Source organism: Suncus etruscus, chromosome 6 (assembly GCF_024139225.1).
Source record: "Suncus etruscus isolate mSunEtr1 chromosome 6, mSunEtr1.pri.cur, whole genome shotgun sequence".
In the NCBI taxonomy this organism is placed as follows: domain Eukaryota; kingdom Metazoa; phylum Chordata; class Mammalia; order Eulipotyphla; family Soricidae; genus Suncus; species Suncus etruscus.
The window spans coordinates 3,753,709-3,773,994 of NC_064853.1; the positions used below are offsets into that span (position 1 = coordinate 3,753,709).

The 20,286-nt window shown below is 54.2% G+C and overlaps 2 protein-coding genes across 6 annotated transcripts in view; one reads left to right on the forward strand and one right to left on the reverse strand.

Moving 5' to 3' along the window:
* Positions 1-20,286, reverse strand: part of ERRFI1 (ERBB receptor feedback inhibitor 1) — a 731,587-nt gene that overhangs the window by 442,673 nt on the left and 268,628 nt on the right. The window lies entirely within an intron of this gene.
* The window catches only part of CAMTA1 (calmodulin binding transcription activator 1), a 552,305-nt gene that overhangs the window by 371,230 nt on the left and 160,789 nt on the right, over positions 1-20,286 (forward strand). The window lies entirely within an intron of this gene.

Genomic DNA, 20,286 nt, shown 5'->3' on the forward strand with positions numbered 1-20,286 from the left:
TGAGAGTTTCTCCTTTCCCAGAGGCCCAGATGGAATCAGGCAGGGTGGAGCTGTCACAGTTTTGAGGTCTGCACGATGGGCACTATCAACACACAGCAATCAGCAAGGCTGTGGCAGGGACTGGGCACATGGGGCCATGCATGCTTTGAGATCATGATGGGTTTTCTGAGTCAGGGTCCAGGGTGCATCCACTCATTTCCAGACACACTAGAGCCTCATTTGCAAATGTGTCACATTTGGGAAGAAGCGGGGGCTTGTTTTTCCTAATGGGAGAGAGAGAGAGAGAGAGAGAAAGAGAAAGAGAGAGAGAGAGAATGTCCTGGTAGCTCAGTGCTCCTGGAAGGGCCTCTCATTTCCCCACCAGGCTCACTGTGCCTTCCCCAGGGAGCACTCATGGTTTTCTGCTCCCTTGCCCCCCACCATGGGCATTAGCACTCTATGTATCCTATGTATTCTTGTATTCTACAGTACGAGGGAGGGAGGGAAGATGTTTTTGCCACTGGTGGCCGACTTCACCAGTGCTATTTGTTGAAATGCACCTTGTTTCCCCATAGAACGGCCATTCCACTTCGCTCGAAAATCAATTGACCGTATACCTGCGATTCTATTTCTGGACTCTTATTGATCACTGTCCCTTTGCCAGCTCTGTGTTTTCTTGATTACTGTAGTTTTATAGGAAGGCTGGGACCCAGGAGAGCAGCTATTCCAATGTTGTTTCTTCTGCAGAATTGGTTTTGGCAATCAGCTTCCTTTGCCTTTCCAAAGAAATTTTAGAAGGAGATGATTTAGAAAACGGCGACAAAAGGCAACAGGCACGTGCTGCCTGTTTGGCCAGAACCTACTGGGTCTGTGGGATCCGCTGGGTCTGTGGAATCCAGTGGGTGGGTGTGGTCCGCTGGATCCATGGGATCCACTGGATCTGTAGGATCCACTGGATTTGCAGCTCGAGTTTGCAGAAAAGGAGATTTCTTCAAGGCCCTGAATCTTCTGAGTCAGGGATGTGGAACCAGCCGTGTAGACTCAGGTTACCTCACAGGGTCAACCTCCACCTCAGTCCACCTATCTTACAGGCCTTGAATCAACTCTATACACTTGTTCATCTCCCAGCACTGGCCAATGATGTTGGCTTCATTTTCTGTCTATTCCTGGCTGTTCATTGCTGTTCTGCTGATGTGGTATCAAGTCTGGCTCTTGTACGAGGGCCCATGTGCATCTGATAAGAATTTCTCTTTTGGGGGCCGGCGAGGTGGCTCTAGAGGTAAGGTGTCTGCCTTGCAAGCACTAGCCAAGGAAGGACCGCCATTCGATCCCCTGGCGTCCCATACGGTCCCCCCAAGCCAGGGGCAATTTCTGAGCGCTTAGTAAGGAGTAACCCCTGAGCATCAAATGGGTGTGGCCCGAAAAACCAAAAAAAAAAAGGAATTTCTCTTTTTGGCCCAGAATCCAGGACAGGGGCCGGAGAGATAGCAAGATAGCTAGAGGTAGGGCATTTGCCTTGCATGCAGAAGGATGGTTGTTCGAATCCTGGCATCCCATATGGTTTCCCCAAGCCTACCAGGAGCAATTTCTGGCGTAGAGCCAGAGTAACCCCTGAGTGCTGCTGGGTGTGAGCCAAACCCACACCCCCAAAAAAAAAAAAACCAGAATCCAGGACAGGTGGGGTAGGAAGCAGCTACCTTGGGGCGCAGGTGAAGACCAGGGTCACAGGGTCACAGGCCACGGGTGTGGTGCTTCCCCAAAGTTCAGGCAGGAACTGGGGTCACCGAGCAGGTGGGAGGCTGCCTTAGGTCTCCCTCTGTTGGCTTAGATTCACCCAGCGTTGTTCCTATACATGGAAATGAGTGTCTACACTGCTCCAGGATCCAAACCCCTGAGCACAATCAAATCCGCCTTTTTCATTTCCCAAACCCTGACTTTTCTGCATCCCGGGCAAAGGGGGGTGCAGTGGGAGGAGGGTGCTAAGGACAAGCCAGCCCATCCTGGTGCACCCACCATCTGCCCAGCCCTGCAGCTCCTCTCCCACCTTCTGCACCGAGCCTGGGAGCAGCAGGGGATCGGACTGGGGGCTCCGACATGCCCATCACTCATCCCTGCTCCCTGCCGCGCTGCCTGTGCAAATGAGCGTGTGTTAGGCCCTGAGCAGCTCAGTGCCTGCCGCGTGGGGCTGACACTAAGGAGGGTGAGAAATCATGGAGACCCCCCCCTCCCAAGCTCCATGCTGGGGTGGGAAGCAGGCACAAACATTAAAAGCAAAAATTAAAAGTAATGAGGCCTGCCAGTGGCCCAGGTCGCTCCAGGCCAGGGCACAGCGGCCTGGCACGGGCCCCCGCCTGGGTCCTTTCTGGCCTGCCAGGTGACAGTCAGTTACTCCATGGACTTCCGGCTGTCAGCCGGCCTCCAGAAGCTTTGCAAGCTCTGATTGGCTGCGTCAGGTGTCACTTAGAATGCCCTCCAGCTCTGCAAGAGCTGATTGGTTGAAGCAGGTGTCATTTATAACTCCTTCCAGCCCCGCAAGAGCTGATTGGCTGAGTCAGATGCCATTTATAATGCCCCAGCATCCTTGCAAGAACGGACTGGCTGCGTCAGATGCCATCTATAACCCTTCAACCAACACACTCGGCTTGGATTAACTCCCTGGACTCACTTTGCTTGTCAAATGACCTGAGGCTAAGAGCATCCAAAGAACCAAGAATCTTGGGGTGGGGTGTAGGGGTAGGGGACCCTCCTGGGGGGCATCTCTGTGGGGCTCTCAGTTCTGCCCATCCTCAGGGCCATGTGCATCTTCTGGGGGTGCCCAGAGGAGCCCATGCCAGCTCTTGGGGCAACTTCTGGGCTTTGCAACTGGCATCTCCTGCCATCTGCTAGGTCAAAGGCCGACCAGGACAGGCAAACACACCTTCTAGATGTCTCAAAGCAAATTGCAGTGCTGTTGGGAGCTTAGGGGAGAATGTTGGGGTCATGCCTAGAGATGCTGAGGGAGGAGCTACTCTGGCTCTGTGCTGGTTCTCTTGGGTGCTTGGGGGACCAGACAGTGTCAGAATCAAATCGGGGTCAGCTATTTGCTGAATTCCTTAGCCACTGTACTGAATCTCTGCTCTGTCCCTCAGTGCAATTTTTTTCCCAAAATAAATGTTGCATGCATTGTTTTTGGTTTGTGGTGGTTGGTTAGTTGGTTGGTTTGGGGTTTGGGCCACACCTGGCAGTGTTCAGGGGTTACTCCTGACCAGGTATCCCTCTTGACAGTTTTGCAGAGTCATATGCAGTACTAGGTTTGACCATATCCAGGTTTGATCTGGATCAAACCCAGGTCAGCCACATGCTAGACAAGCTCCCTACTTACTGTACCATCTCTTCTGCCCCTCAAGGGTTTTTGTTGTTGTTTTTAATTAAACTGCTGTAACAACCTACCCCTTAGATTCAAGCCACATGATTAGAGTTAGATACCCCCTCATGGGCCTTACTGGGCCAAAAGTACCATGTGGGGGGCCCTGGGGAACCCTGCATTTCCAGGGTCTTCTCAGCTTCCAGAAGCTGTCCACATATCTTACTTGTGTCCCATCCTCATCTATAAAGCCAGTGATAAGGGACCTCCCAACCTCCATGACACCTCCTGGACTTAGTAAGGGATGGGAAAGAGGGGTGCTGTACTCCACATGACTGTTGTCACCCCAGGGAGACTAGACCATTCACCATCCACTGCCACAGTCTCATCTGGTCTCTTCATAAGTGGTTTTGAGGCCTCCCCACACATTCCTTCTCCTGCTACGTCCCTTTGGTGTCTGTTGAATTTTTGGTGTCAGGGGGTGCTCAAGGGGAAAGGAAGTATATGAGAAGTATATGGGGCACAGTACCTGCCTCTGTGACTTTGCTCCTTGCAGACCAGGGTTGGACTCTCACACTCTCATATATCTTGACTTGGGGGGTTGGTCTCTTGTCCACACCCTCCCCACGAAACAGAGGCCCAGGAGGCCTGTTCGGAAAAGCAAGGCTTTTCCCATGTCTCTTGGTGTTCACCCCTTTCCCTTGGGCCCAGTGACATCATGTCTCACCCCAAGGTTGCACCGAGTACCCCCCAATTCAGTGCAGTTCCTTCTTGCCCAAGCCCCATGTTGCCCCCATGGGCTGGAATTTGGGGCGGGCAGTCCACTGTGTACAGGGGTGGGTGGGGAGACAGAAGTGACCTGGCCATGCCAGCAGAGGTGCCTGGCTTTCAGGATGTGGAGTTCAGTGAGACCAGGATGGGCCAGATCTGGGAGCAGGGTGCCAGGGTCAGGTTCTGTGTCACCACCCATGAGTGAGTCCTGAGGCTCTCTGACAACCATTTCCACTCGGCAAAGACATGGTTCACTGGGTGAAGATATAGATCATGGGTGATGGCACATTTGTTGGGTGAAGACACGGTTCATGGGGTGAAGACATGGATCACTGAGTGAAGACACAGATTGTGGGTGAATACATGAATTGCAATTGAAGACACAGTTAATGGGGTGAAGATATGGTTCTCAGGGTGAAGACCTGGATCGTGGGGTGAAGACACAGTTTAAAGACACAGTTCTTGGGGTGAAGACATGGTTTTGGGGTAAAGACACAGTTTGTGGATGAAGACACAGATCACAGGGTTACTGGTGGCACAGTGGAACGATCTCAACAGAAGAGGGTCAGGCTCACTAGTGGCAGCAGGTGGGAATGTCAACTCCACGGTCATGGTGGGCATGAGGAGCATTGTGGGGATGATGATGAGGATGATGGATGGATATGGCCAAAAGACGATGGAGATGGGGGTGATTAAGGCTGATGATACAGATGTGAGGGGTCATGATGACGGGAGTGACAGTGGTTCAGATGGCAATAGATCTTGATAGTGGTAGGAATGAGGATGCTGAAAATGCAGGATGGGGACATGGGAGATGGAAGTAATGCTCGTGGGTGGTGATGGAGTGATTAGAGAGATGGGGATGCCCATGAGGATGATGGTGTGAGGGAGGGGATCATGATGGAGGTGGAGATGATGGTGGGTGATGGGATCATGTTTGATGATGGGGACTGGGATGAGGGGAATGGTCATGGGAGTATGGGATCATGATGGAGAAGGAGACGAAGGGAAAGCTGGTGGGTGATGGGGTTATGATAGGAATGGAGATGATGGTAGGATGATGGGATCTTGATAGATCCTGGGAGATGGGGATGATCGTGGGGGGAATGAGGGTCAATGAATGATAGAGATGAGGGTTAAGGGGATGATGGTGGGGTGATAGGACTGTGATGGATGAGGGAGATGGGGTGGTGGATGATGGGATCGTGTTAGATGATAGAGATAGTAATGGGGAAGATGGTGGATCATGATGATGGGTGATGGGATAATGGTGAATGATGGAGATGGAGTGATGGGGAGATAGTGGGTGATGGTTTCATGAGGGATGATGGAGACAGGGATGATGGGAATGATGCAGAGGTGATGCTTTCTGCCATTCTGAGGCTCAGTAATGCCCGGCATTTCAGATATTTGCAGTCTGTCTGCTGACTGATTGGTGCAGGGCCACAAAGGCAGAGCTCACCTTGCCCTGGACCCATGCGCCCACCTCCAGGAAAAGCTCCCTGGAAGCCTGTTTAGGCTCTGTAGGGCCAAGAAGCATCAGGGCGAACCTGGGCTCTGTCAGCAACCCTCCCCGCCGGGCCCGCAGCCGTCTCCGATTAGAGCCTCCCACGTCCCTTTGACGTATTTTTATTGTCAGGTTAGAAGAAAATATTCCACTCGTTTGCAACATTCTCATTATATCCGCTTTATAACAATTTCAAGAAGAGAATAAATATAACGTATTTCTCTGTGTGGCGGCAGTATTTCAGCCTGCCTCGGCTCTGCTCCAGTTAGTCCTCCCAACCTTTGGGCCAGGCCAGCGTGGGGATCAGTGGAGATCAGTACGTTCATGCCAGGACATTTGAGGGATTCAGGGGGCTTGGCTCTGACTGAGGGACTTTTGGGGGGCCCAACCATACTGTAGGGGCCCCATCCATGATGCCAGTAACTGGGCTGTATCTGTGAGCAACAGGGCCCTGGGAATGTGGTCAGAAGAACCTGGTGGGACCCCATGGGGAGCTCAGAGCTGCTTAAAGACCTATCACTGGCCCTCAGACCCTCAGTTTCCAGCCTGGACCACAGCTTGGCTGGTTTCCTGCCCTGAGTCCTAGGGGTGAACTGGGCCCAGCGGAGTTGGGGTGCAGGCTCTCGAGTCCTCCACAGAGCTTGAGCCAGCTGTTCTGCCTCCATGGGGGTGACCGTGGGTCTGGAGGCCAGGGTGGGGTGGACATGTGCAGGGCTAGTTTGGGGGTCTATGGTGTCACTCCATCACTCTCTTATATAGCAGGTGTGACCCTCATGTCCTTGGCCCTCCCCCAGCTCTAATTGTTCCTTTAGCCACAGAGCAGAGAACCCCTCAGATACCAGCAGGCAGCTCAGACCAAAGTTCCTGAAATCTGAGGCCCCAATTCCCCAGGGTCTTTGCTAGCCCCCATTTGTCCAGCTGCCTGCAGTTTCTGAAGCAGAATTTTGGGGCTCTCCTAGGGAATCCATGTTGTGGGAGCAGGTCTCTCTCCTGCTGCCTTATGCCTGTTCCTGAGGGCTGACTGCCCTAGGGTTAGATGGGTCTGAGGCCACTGGGCAGGGGATGGGGAGAGGGTGAGCAGGCATTGCCCTTATAAGGAACCTTCCTCCTGCCCCCTGGTCCCCAGCCTGGTGCTGGGCCCCACCCTCTCCACAGCACATGAGAGGGAGGCCCCTTGCTTATTGTGGAGATGCTCGCCCCCCCGCCCCCCCTCCAGGAAGTGCTCCTGGAGGCAGCTCCCACCCACTGCCTGCTCTCCTGCGGAGTCCCCACTCCTGCATTTGGGGGCATGCGACAGCTCCTTCTGCACCTCAGTTTATGCTCTGTCAACTGGCAAAGGGCCTGGGGAGGAACAAATGGAGCCTAATACAAGGGTATAGGGGTGTCCCCTGCTGCCTTGCGGCCTGGGAAAGCTGCTCTTTCTCACTCTCTTTTGCTTCTCTGTCTCTTTCTCTCTTTCTCCCTCCATCCCTTTGCTACTCCCCCCATGTCTTTCAAATACTTGCTGTTTTCTCTCATTTGCTCTTTTTTCTCCCTCTTCCCCTCTCCCTCTCTTTTTATTTCTCCTCTCCCCTTTCTCGCTTTCCCTTCCTCTTCTCTCTCTCTCTCTCTCTCTCTCTCTCTCTCTCTCTCTCTCAGCTGCAGTGGTCCCAAACCTCAGTTTCCCAGCCCTGCCACAGTGAGGTCCACTTCGTGTCCCAACCCAGCCTCTCCCCTTTTGCTTATTATCCATCCCTGTGACACTCTGTCCCTCTGCTTCTCCACCCATTATTTTTCCTTTCTTCCTTCTCCATTTCTCTTCCACCTGCTGCCTCAAGACCATGAACCCTGGAATTGGGACCTATTCTCAGCATCCATGACATGCCCTCCTGGCATTCGTCAGCTGAGCTGTGGGGACAGGGCGGCAGTCAGTCCCCAGATGCCCAAGGTTGCATGGCCATTGGTTCCTGCAGCAGGACCAGGCTTAGCTCCGGGCAGCCCAGTGGAAGCCATTTCAGGCTGTCGTTGGGGGGGGCACATTCGCCTGAGAAGCAGCAAATTCCCATCCTGAAGGGCCACTGGGTCCCCCCGAATGAGATGCTGCTCCTACTCCCAGCATTGGAGGGTCTCCCCCTGCTGTCACCTCTTCTCACTGTACCCCCAAAAGTAGACCCCGATTCTGAGCAGGCTTAGGCCCCAGAGGTCCAGCTGCTCCCTGCTTCAGCTTCCACAGGCCTGGATGCCCAAATCCTCAAGTTTCAGTGGGCAGCTCAAGCACCCCACAATGAACATCGGGAAGATGCCTCCTGCCACCTCTGGCTCCTGATCCCCTCCATATGCCAAGGGCCGGGTCCCCTCCCGCCCTGGCCACAGAGCCCCTCTGCTCGGCGCTCAGCACGGCTGTGGTGATTAAGCACTTACATTGATTAATCAAATTTCCTGTGAGGAGAATGACTGTCATTAATCGGAGCAGGATTATAAATAAGAGACGGCAGGGATGGGAGACGGCCGTGGTGACAGCTGGGGCCCTGCGCTCAGAATCACAAGCAGCCACGGGCGGCCCAGGACACGCACCTCTAAAGACGGAATTAGATGAGATTAAAGTGGCTCTGAAGACAGGAACGTGTGAGGGAGTCGTGGTGGGCGTGGGTTTGCTCAGGGTGGTCGTGGGGGGCAGCCCCTGGGTGGACCTCAGCCTGGTCCCCTGGTAGGGGCAAAGTCTGACACCAGGGCCTTCCTTGGGGTGAGCAGGGAGATTCTCCAGGCTGGTACTGGGGCATCCTGAATCCCTGGTTCGACGATGGGAGATCACCCAGGAGGAGGAATCTTTGATCCGTGTTTGCTGAGTGTGCGGGTATTTTAGGGGTGCTGCTGGGTGTCCGCATGTGGAGTTGCCGGAGTCAGAGCATGGTCCCTGCCCAGCTGGACTGGGGCACAGTAGAACATTAACCAGAACCTCAATTATTCCACATTATTCTAGGGGTTCCCTGTAAGCACACAGTGACTGCTAAGGGGAGGGCTGACTCCGGTGGGATTGGGGAAGCCAGGATGGAATGTGGGGGCCAGTGCTGAAGCGAGGCCAAAGGCTGACTCGTGGCAACACAGCCAAGAAGCTGAGAGCCTGTCCCTGGGGAACAGAGGGCAGTGGTGAAGCCCCCGCATGGGGAGAGTGAGACAGGGGTGAGGCCCTGGTGTAGGAAAGGCAGGGCAGGGTGAGGCCCTAGTGTGGGGAAAGGCAGGGCAAGGGTGAGGCCTAGCATGGGGGGAGTAGGGCGAGGCACCTGGGACTGGTGTTTTGATTGTGGGAGGCTAAGGGGGCCTTTGAGGGGGGCCCACCTTTGAGGGAGCCCACTGCCCACCCCTGCCTGGCTCTGAATACCCATGACTTTCCTTTCTGCCCAGTGACACACCTCTGGTATCTTGCTGTTAGTGACCAGCATTCTTCAGTGGCCAATCTGGTGGAGATGCTACCCTGGCAGGACACAACAGCCCGGTGCCAGCTGCAGAGAAGGGCTCCTCACACAGCCCAGAGGGATGCCCAGTGTGGCCAGACTCTGTGCATGCATCTTTCCACTTTCAGTGACCCACTTTCAGGGGTGCCCGGGACAACCCGACCTTGAGGGGCCTGTGCACGCCAGTCTCTGCTTAAACCTACAGCTTCCTAGGGGTGAGGTTAGGTACAGGGAGGTCCCTGGAGAGTGGCTGGGTTGGAGGATTACCCGGTTTGGGGATAACATGGAACTATGAAGGCTCAGGGTCCAGTTACCTCTTTACAGGAGAGCACAGGAGTGCACCCAACCACATTGTCACTCTGCAAAAGGGGCCCCCCTGAGACCTCGGGGTGCCACTTCCCTGGTTCCTGAAAGAAGAGGTGGAATGGGGAGCACCCCTGCGGTGGACCCCACTGGTACCTGGTTTTCATGCAGGTTGGGAGAACCATGAGGAAGAAGGAGAACCAAGAGAGGACTCGGCTGGGGAGGGAGGGGAGCTTGGTGTCCAGAGCAAGTGCAGGTAGAGGGCTTGAAACTTCTAGAATCCTCTAATCAGGGAAGGTCTGGGAGAGGGGGCAGAAGTCCTGGTGTCAGTGTTGATGGGGAAAGGGGAACCCGTGAGAATTGGGGTTCAGGCTCAGTCCAAAGGGATAGGCAGCTAAGGCCGGAGTGATAGCACGCAAGAAGGGCATTTGCCTTGTATGAAGCCAACCCAGGTTCAATCTCCGTCATCCCATGGGGTCTCCTGAGCACCTCCAAGGGTGATTTCTGAGCAGAGTCAGGAATAGGTAACCCCTGAATACGGCTGGGGGTGGTCCAAAACCAAACCAATAAACAAAAAACAAAGATAAGCAGCAGGGACAGGCCAGATGCCTGAAGGAACTTACACATGGGCCCCCCCAAAAAATGACAGACCAGGAAGTGGATCCCCTCAGGGACTAAAGTCTTCGACCACTGGACCACTGAAGCTGCCCTGTGACCTGCTTAGCTCTCCAGGTGGGCAGGGGAGGCATTGGGCACATCTCCCCAGAGCCCAAGGTCTAAGTTGGGGGTCACTCGGGCATCGGGGGTCTACGGATCCCTGCAACCCTACTAACAGGGCTGGCCAACCTTGGTGGCGTGTCCTTGGATGAGGCCTCCCTGGCCTCTTTCCTGTTCTGGGAAATGAGGGGCCCGGAATGGGGTCCCCACTGCCCTCTCCTATGCCAGACCTGCTCCCGCTCCTGCTGCACAGGCCACCAGCCCACCTGGCTGTCGGCAAGAATTAAGTTCTAATGAGAAAAGAATTTCTCTCCAGAATATTGAGTATAATTAAAAGTCTGTCTCAGAAAGAAAATAAAGGTGGGTGGGAGAGAGAGGGAGGGGGGAGAGTCAGAGAGAGAGAGAGAGAGAGAGAGAGAGAGAGAGAGAGAGAGACTGGGAAGGAGGGAGGGAGAAGAGGGAAAGGGAGGGAAGGAGAGGGGGGAGAGAAGGAGCAAGAGAGAGGAGAGAGAGAGAAAGAGAGAGAAAGAAAGAGTTCACCAGCATGGAGTGCCTGGAGGAGGGAGAACTCCCGAGCGGATCTACTTCCCACTCCCCGCGACACGGATTATTAAGTCAGGTCGGGATAAGTTCCTTTTAAATATTTAAATATTCCATTAAATATTCATCGCCTCAGAAACCGCTTCCAAACAGATCCTTTGGTAAATATAACAATATTTGATCACAAACGCAGCGCGGCCTGACAGCGGCCTGCTAGGGGGACGGGCCTGGGGCTCCTCTCAGAGGGGCCCCGGGGATCCCCCTGGGAGAGACTGAACAATATCCTCAGAGGCCTCACCTACAAGTCCCCTTGGGACCCACGCCATTGGTCCTGAGAGCAGAGTGGCTCCTCCAATGGCCTAGAAGGCTCTCCTGCCCCAGGGTTACCTTCTGACAGCACCCTGCATTTGTGAGAGGGACTCCCTTCTTTCAGCATCTGGGTCAGGACCCCTGAAGACCTTGGGAGCTTCTCTGGAGCCTTCTAATATAGCCTTCAGCTTTTCCTCATTGGGACATCTGGTCTACCCCAGAGGTACACAGGCCATACCCTGGAGAACCCAAAAAAAAAAAACTCTCCCAAGTACAGAACAGGATCCAACAGAGCTGGTCGTCACCCCAGCCTGGACCTTCTGGGTGCAGCCACAGACTCCTCTTCTGCAGGATGTACCCTCAGCTGCATGAAGGGGTGCATGCTGCGAGGAGGGTGAGCAGGGCCGGGCTTAGGCCCTCATGAGGAAGGGTTCTGAGTGGTGTGTTGAGAAAGAGACTGTAGGGACCCCTCTGAGCACCAATGAGGAACACTTACAGCCCGACTCCATGTCTCTTGCCTCTCCTGTCTGTGCTTCTGCCTGGCCCCCCACCCGCACCCCCCACTGCACCCCATCACAGAACTGCAGGGAGCCCCCGTATCTTAGGTCTCCCACTCCAGTCCTCATCCAAAGTCCTCCCCAGACTGGAGTGAGGCTCAGAACCAGGCTCAGGGCTGGGGAGATTCGTGTCTGTACCCCTAGGGCCCTCGCCACCCCAAGAGCCAGGTCTCCCCAAGTTCTGTCCTTACTCAGTGTCCATGACCCCCATGCGTCACCAGGGCCCATTCAGAGATGCTCAGCCCAGACCCTTCCCATCTGGATGTGTCCTGGGAGAAAGAACACCTTGCTTCCTGTCCCTGGGGACATGATGGAGGTGGCACAGGGACCCCAATGTTGGGTGGATGAGGATCCCTGTACCCAGACTTGCATTCAAGACATAAGAATGTAGGGATGACCCACATTGAGAAATTGGGCCCAAGAGGCTGCCTGCTCAGCAGGGGAATCAGGCATCAAGTCCCCAGCCCAGAGTGTCTGTAAGTGTGGAGGTCACAGCATGGAGCCCACTTTCCTGCCTCCTTCCCTGGGCAAGGAGGGACCACAGGAAAGAGATGAGCCCCCTTTTTCATGTAGCAGCCCACAGTGGGGGGGTCTCCTCGGTCCCCAGACCAAACTGTGGGACCTTCCAGAATTTTCTTGTTTTTGTTCTCGTTTCTTTTGTGGGGGGACACTGATTCATGATTTGTGAAGTACTGGGGTTCCAGGCATACAGTGTCACCATACCACACTCCACCAGTGCCCCCTTTCAGCCTCCCCAAGCTCTGAGCCCTGTCCTGCTCCCCAGTAAGTTCTGTTCTGTAGACTTACTGGTCCACGCTCCAAATGTGGCCGTCTGTCCTTCCCTTACTGCGTGTCTTAATGCCCTGCATGTGGGAGCGATCTGCTGCCTGTCCACGCAGCCTCAAACCGTGTGATCCCATCTTGCTCTTGACCAAGCACTGTTCCCTAAGCATGCCCCATGTTTTCTTCTCCATCACCTGGTCTCAGACACATGGGTCATTTCCAGAGTTGGGCTATCATGATTTATGCTATGATAAACACAACAGCACAGATGTCTTTTCTAAGTAGTTTTGGGGCCCTTGGGAGGGGGAGCTTCTGGAAGTGGAATTGCTGGGTCTGAAGGAAGTGACGGCGAGACTCCAGGGGAGTTTGGTGCATTGACACGGGCCCTGAAGGTTGATGAAATGATGGGGAGCAGGTACAGATCCCTCATCAGAAGGAAAGTGGAGGTCCTGATCCACCTCTGTGTCCATGATGGCAGTCAGGGGGTTTTCTTTTTTTTTTTTTTTTTTTTGTGTGTGTGTGTTTTTGGGACCAAACCTGGCTATATTTATGTTACTCTTGGCAGACTAGGGGGACCATATGGGATCTAACCTGCTTGCAAGGCAAATGCACTAACTGCTATGTTCATATTGCAACCCCAAGTTAAGGGCCTTTCATGGTGGAGATGAGGTCAGCCCCCTGGATGGGAAAGGCTCTCCAATTCACAGACCCCCTTTTGCCTGGTGACTAAAGCCCCTCATTTTTAGAGAAGAGCCAAAGGCAAGAAAAGGAGTGCTGAAGCAGAGGGGAAACAGGCGGGTTGGGTTAGCCAAAGGCTCCGGGGGGGGGGGGGGCTTTGCACCCCCCACCGGCCACCCCTACGCTGCCTGCTGAGCCCACACCCTCTGCACACAGGCCAGAGCTGATTGGATTCTGGGGTTCTTATTTTACGACTTGTGGTGTGATAGAAACCCGGTTTCCTTCCCCGTTTGCACATCCTAGAAGTGTATCTCATGTGCAACTTCCGCGATTCTACACCAGGAAAACACTGTTACTCTGCAAGGAACCTGCAGGTCCATCTCGGGACACAGCCAGGCAGGGCTGGGCGAGGGAGGGAACCCAGAGAGGAACCAGGGAGCCAGGATGTAGTCTGGAAGGTGGCCAAGGAGACAGAGCCTTGGACTAGGAGGCTGATGTAAGATCTGTCTGGCTTCTCAGAGCCACTGCTGGACTCAAGCATCAGTGCTGGGGAACCCTGTCTTGCCTCTCCAGATGCTCCCCAGGTCCTACCAAAGCTCCAACCACCAGCTAATCGGCCTCTCCTCCACTGTGCACTTACTGATACCCTACTCCATGTTGAGGCCAGAGCAGTTTAAGTTGTGTTTGCTTTTCTATCCAGCCAACAGTCATGTCTAAAATCCACCATGTTTGGGCCGGAGCGATAGCACAGCAGGGAGGGCATTTGCCTTGCATGCGGCCAATCCTGGTTTGATTCCTGGCATCCCATAGGGTCCCCTGAGCCTGCCAGGAATGATTTCTGAGTCAGGAGTAACTCCTGGGCACCACCGGATGTGGCCCCCAAACAAAACAAAACAAAATCCATCATGTCCAATCCCAACACCAGTGGGACCCTGGTTGGGTGGAACCCTTCCCTCTTGTCTGGTTCTCAAACACAGTCAGGCCCCACAAAAGGACCCCATATTGGCCCCCTCCCCACCAAGCATCTTCCCCCTCACTCCCTGCACCCACCCTTCCTGTTGGAATTTGCCTTAGGTCCTTCCCTTCAGCTGACAGCAACATTGGGCTCCATTTGGCCCCAGGCTGGGGGATTGGCCCCGCTCAGCTTCTTCACAAGCTCCGGGGTCATCTGCACAAGGAGCTGCTGCTCTGAATGCAACCCACTGCCCCCATTTCCCTGGGGCTCCCACTCTCTCCTTTCACACTTGCTCTAAGCTCACTGGGTTGTGTTGCTGACATACGGGCCATTTCCCGACCACCCTCTCCCACACTCTGAATTGCCACAGCATGTGGGGTGATGTTGGGGATCCAACTCGAGGCCTCGACCCTGTGGAGCCCCTGTGCCGTCTGGCTGCAGCTGTCTTGAGGGATGAACTACAGTTTGGCATGCGGGGAGTGGCTGGCTTGGTGGGGGACCCTCACCCACATCACCCTGGACCCCTCCTGCAGATGAGATGTTCTGTCCAGGCCAGACACTCCCCTAGGCTAAAAGTTGTGTCTGGAAGTGCCATGGGCCAGTGGGTGCATTCACCCAGCTGGTTCACAGCACATGCGTGTTTAGGAACCCATGACCAGAGCAGGTCCGCTTCCTGCTCCCCCCCAAGTGGGGGATTCCCCGGGCCCCTGGCCAGGTCATCTGCTTGCGTCTCTGAGCCACACATGCTCGCTACACGCGTGTCTCTTGCTCCGCCCGCTGCCTGCTCTCTCACTCGCTCTCTCGCTCTCCTGCTCGCTCGCTCACTATCCTTCTCAGGGATGTTTTTGTGAACTTGAGAAATGATTGGGAAAAGGCCGATTCCTCCTGTCCAGCCCATTAATTCTGCATGCTCAGGCCCGAATTAACCTTGGCAGGCTGCGGGAGGAGAGAGTAATTCTAACCTTAAAATTCTGCTGATTAAAGCTGGTTTCAGGAATTCGATTCCACTCAATGCTTGGCTGACAGCCCAGCCTCGCATTAACATAGCCCCAGACTGGGGCCCCTCATTTCCCTCCTCAGTAAACAAAGCCCCACACCAGCTTACGGCCAGAATCCTGGCTGCTGGATGGGAGAGGCTGTGTAGTGTGTGTGTGTGTGTGTGTGTGTGTGTGTGTGTGTGTGTCCAGGATGCCCTGGCCTATGTGTCAGAAGGGTCAGAGCCACGATAATCTCAAGATTCTGTGGGTGCTGCCCAATGTGTGTGGAGCAGGGTAATTTCTGGTTATTCCCTGGACCTTGATGTGGCCTCTGAGATCTTATGGGGGGCATTGGGAGCCTCATGTGGGATCCCTCCCGGTTTTTGCAACATCTCCCCAAGTCCTTGCTCCCTGAGGCACAAAACCCAGGTGGGCAGTGTAGTGAGGGGTGATGGAAGGTGAGAGCCTGAAGGTTTCATGGCCACTAACATGGACTCATGGAGCCAGTGTCCCGCCTTTGACCCCAGAATGTGAGGCGGGTGAGCAGGAGTCACTCCTGGTGGGTGGTGAATGGGGTGATTGGGCTCATCTGCATGCATGATGCCCTGGTCCAACTCAGCGCTGTACATGGACACATATGCGCACATGTCCATACTCAGGCTTATGCGTGCACACACATACAAGAGTGCACATGGGCCCAGACATGCAGATACATGGGCTCAGACATGTATACATATACTACGTGGTCATAGCCCAAAGTTACTGTGGAGTCTCCTTCACCCATTCCAGCCCTTGGTTCCAGGGTGTCCTGGCAAGGAGGAGGTTGGCACTGTGGAGGCTGGCACAAGGGTGTCGTCAGGATAAAGCTCCATCAGCCCCTATCCACTGCTGGGCTGGATCCAAGAAAGAGGCCTCGGCCATGGGTCTGGAGGGAACATAAATGACCACAGACCAGAATGGTCAGAATTGCACAGTGAGGAAATCTGGCGATAGTAACAGCTACAGGCTCCTGGGCAGAGTCACCATAGGCCAATGATGGGGACAGGAGGGCACTGGGACCTCATGGACCGCTGGGCCATCTGAGACATCAGACAACCAGGGCAGCTGGTTTCCCAAAGTAATTTTGTCTGTCAGTGCGTGGGGATGTGGAAGGGTCGAGCAGATTCATTTGGGGGATCTCAGCAGGGCACCCAAGAGGACCTCACATGAGCCCCCTGTGTGAGGCTGTTTAATGGAGCCTAGTGGAGCCCCAGAATATATCTTAGGGTCTAGAGCAATGGTCCTCAAACTACGGCCCGCGGGCTACATATTGTATTTATTCCCATTTTGTTTCTTCACTTCTAAATAAGATATATGCAGTGTGCATGAAAATTTGTTCATAATTTTTGTTTTTACTATAATCTGGCCCTACAACAGTCTGAAGGACAGTGAACTGGCCCCCTGTTTAAAAAGTTTGAGGACCCCTGGTCTAGAGGAACCCCGTGTTGTCCACTTGGGGCCAAGATTCCAGTTTATGCCTCTTGCTATGTTAATCCCAGAAATGCCCCCAGGAAGCAGAACAGGATATCAAGCTGGACTTTTAGGGACTGTATTTGTATGAGGAAAGGTCACCTTTATGCCTTTTGATGTAAATCTTTTGGGCCAGGTGAGACGGCTGTGGCAGAGTGGCTGGGGTGGGTGCTGGGCAGGTCTCGAGATGGACAGAACTTCTTGTAGCAATTAGGGTGCTCTTTCAGGACCCCCTGCCTTAGCAGAGCCCCCAGATGTCCTATCCCCCTTCTTATACTCCTGCTCCTACACGTGCCTGGACCTGGGGTCCCCATTTGTGGAAGAGGTGGGGAGACACTTTCTGCTTCTGGCTCCCTTTGCTACATCCCTCAGGACTGCACCCTAAGCCCGGCTGGGCTCTGGCACTTTCACACCTCTCTCTGCCTTATTCAAGGCAGCTGCAACAGTCCATGGCCCCACCTCCCTCCAGGGTTCTTTGAGACACCCCCAAAACTCAGACATGTGACACAAGGGGCCCAACTAACCCTTTGGGGCCTACTCACTTGCCTGGAGAACTCCCTAAGAATACAGTGGGCTCAGAGGCTATTCTAGGTCAGCTGCAGAGTCACAGGGATGGGGGCTCTTTTTAGAGACTTGTGGCAGTTGGGGAGAGTGGAGGTCTCTGATCATCCCTGAACCCCATTCTCTCCTGGACCAAAGTGGGGACCCCAGCACTGCCATCTGTTTAGCTGATCTCACAGCCATCCCCATTCGATGGGATCAGGACCCAATGCCCTGTCGGCAGTTCATGAACAGAGTCACCTGCACCCCCATCCTACAGTGAATGGGACAGGGCCCTGGCTTCCCTCCCTTTGCTTCCAGGGAGGCATGATTCTGTGCATCAGTGTGACAGACACATGAGTTCCCACCTGTGGGAAGACACCTGTGGGAGAAGGGGGCAGGCTTTGGGTCCAGATAGGTGGGTCCTTGTATCCCCCTCCCCAGCCCATGACCTGGGTCTTCTCTGGCTGCTCTCTGCTGACCACACAAACACTTCCCACTGTCCCCCCTCAATCATAACTTTACACCAGGGTCTTGGGACCATTTTTACTCTTGCAACAGCTGCTATTTATTTGAGGGCCCCCACCCACTTCCCCAGACTATCAAAGCCTTGGCAGGAAAGGAACTACCTTTGAATCCCTCCCCATAGCCTGTTCCACCCTCTGTCTCCAGCTGGACCCACAGTCCCAGGATGGGCGCCTCTGATCCCCACAGATCAGGAGAAATTTTATGGTTATTTTTTTATATTTTTAATCACGACACCATGATTCAACAAGTTGTTCATAATACAGTTGTTTTGGACCTTTAATGTTCCAACACCCGTTCCACCATCGTCTGACTTTCCCTTCACCGGTGTCCTGGTTTCCCACTGACCACCCGAGCTCACCCCATTGGTAGGCAGAAACAAATTCACTTCGTGTTGTTGGTTTCAACACAAAAGCATTGGTGATCGTTTTTCTCTCTCTCTCCCTGGTGCTACTGAAGTCAATGTCTGAGTGAGTGTTTACTGGGCTGTGGTTGGTGATGGTTGAGCCTTCTGTTTCTCTTCAGACTCCCTGAGGTTGGTGGGCTTCTCTGTAACTTTCCCATCAGATTTGTTGTGATCCCACTGGGCCTTCAGGCCTATGAAATTTGGAGGCGTTGTGTGGCTGCATATATGACTGCATAGTCCAGGGCCTATAAAGCTGCAACAACTAAGTGGCCTAATAGTATGATGTCAATTCTTGTCCTTCTCCTCTGGCTCCTCCCTTACACCCCACACAGAGACATGGGCTCCCCCAATGAGGCTGGAGTAAAAAAATCTAGAAACAGCGCCGCCAAATCCTATTGGCTGGGAATACTCTGTTTAGTATCAAGAGCATGCGTTCGGCAGTAAAGGAGCCGGAGTGTTGTACTGGGTGGTTTTGAGGAGTTGGGTGGGTCATATTTGCTTCTCCCAGAACATGCACGAAGGGGCAGGATGGTGCTGGGTGTCCAAGTCTGTGGGTGCAAGGCTGCAGGTGACTCAATTTGATGGCGAGGCATGGGGGGCAGAGAGAAGAGGTGCCCCATGGAAAAGCAGTGGGGAGACAAGAGAGGGTGAAGAGAAGCCCTGTCTGTCAGAGGAAAGATTCTGGGGAAGAGGCTTCAAAGGGACAGGACAGGAAACTGGACCTGGTGGCCCTGCATCTGGTCCAGGTCACAGAACCACCCATGGCTGCACACCCAGGTCACAGCAAAATCGCGCTGGGCAGCCACTTACCCACACCCAATGATGCAGCACTCATCGGGAAGGTTAGCCTGTGGCCTCCCGGGGCACCGGGGAGCACGTTTCAGCAAACAAGAGCGTGGGGCGCTGGTGGGAGAACCGCCGGGAGAGAATATTGCCTCCTTAATAATAAATACATTTTGCAGGCAGGAGCTGCAAGGGAACCGTTTAAATTAATTTCCGTGTGTCTGTTTGGTTGGTGCAGGTCCCAGCTGATAGGCTCTGTGGAAGCTCTAACACACTGCAAATCCCATTCTCAGCCAAGCGGGGTCCAGAGTGATTTCTCTTTCAACTTTGCTGCTCCGATAGGCAGGACCTCACTAGGGTTCGGGTCCAGGCGCTGGGTGGTGGGTGATGCCCAAGGGCCCCGATGGGAGCCTGAATGCATGGCTGCTGGGTTGGTTTGGGGTGAGGGGCATATGGCCAAGGAGCCAGGCAGGCCTTGCCACTTCCACTCCAATTTCTGCAACCTTCAGGTCCCTGCCTGCTGCCTTGGACTATGGGCTCTGTGGCGGGCAATCTAGTGTTCTCATTCCAGATAAAGATGACAAAGGAGCGAGCCGGAGCAATAGCACAGCAGGGAGGGCATTTGCCTTGCACGTGGCCAACCCAGGTTCAATTCCAGGCATCCCATATGGAGCCCTGAGCACTACCAGGAGTGATCTCTGAGTGTAGTTAGGAGGAAGGCCTGAACACCTTTGGGTGTGTCCCCCCCCAAAAAAAAAATAAAATAACTACCAAGGGAAAGGCAGCCACTGCTAAAGCCACATGCACCAGGGTTTAATTTAAGTTCAAGGGGATCCTGACCCCCCAGTGTCTGCATGTTGGGGATAAGTACCCCCTCCAGGGGTCCCCTGGCCTGTCAGGCCCTAGAACCCCTCCTCAAAGCCTCTCCCCACTCCCCATAATTGTGGATTTTTCCCCATCTTCATGATGGGGTGTGAGGCTACTTTCCAGTGCCAAACCCACCTGCAAAAAATGTACAAAAAGTACAGGTATGGGGCCGGAGAGATAGCATGGAGGTAAGGCATTTGCCTTGCATGCAGAAGGACGGTGGTTTGAATCCCGGCATCCCATATAGTCCCCTGTGCCTGCCAGGGAAGATTTCTGAGCATAGAGCCAGAAATAACCCCTGAGCGCTGCCGGGTGTGACCCAAAAAAAAAAAAAAAAGAGTACAGATATGTACTCGCAATCAGCAAATAGATTTTCTAACCCGGCCCACACATATACGCACAAGGGGATGTGCAGAGAGAGGTCTAGGAAGGAGTTTGACACCCCAGTCCTCACTCCTGTATTGGGAAGCTGCTGAGTGCCCTAAGCAACACTGTAGGCCCCAGGGGCACCCCATACCCCATCTATCTTGCCCCAGCCCCAGCCCCAGCTCAAGCCAGGAATTTGAGGGTCACTCTGGATGCTAAGGCCGCATGTGGGTCAAAGGCACCAGAGCATGCAACTGTGCAATCCGGCTCCCTGACATCTCTGGGGTGCTCCGGGGCCCTGGTTCATCCCCAGAGGGTGGGTGTTACTGTCGTGCCTGTTTCTCTCCCTCCTCTCCCTGCTGTGCTGCTGGATTTTGTGCTGCTGGCCCTGGGCCTCCCTCGCTCCCTCCTCAGCTAGCTGCACTGTCTTCTTGCCTCCG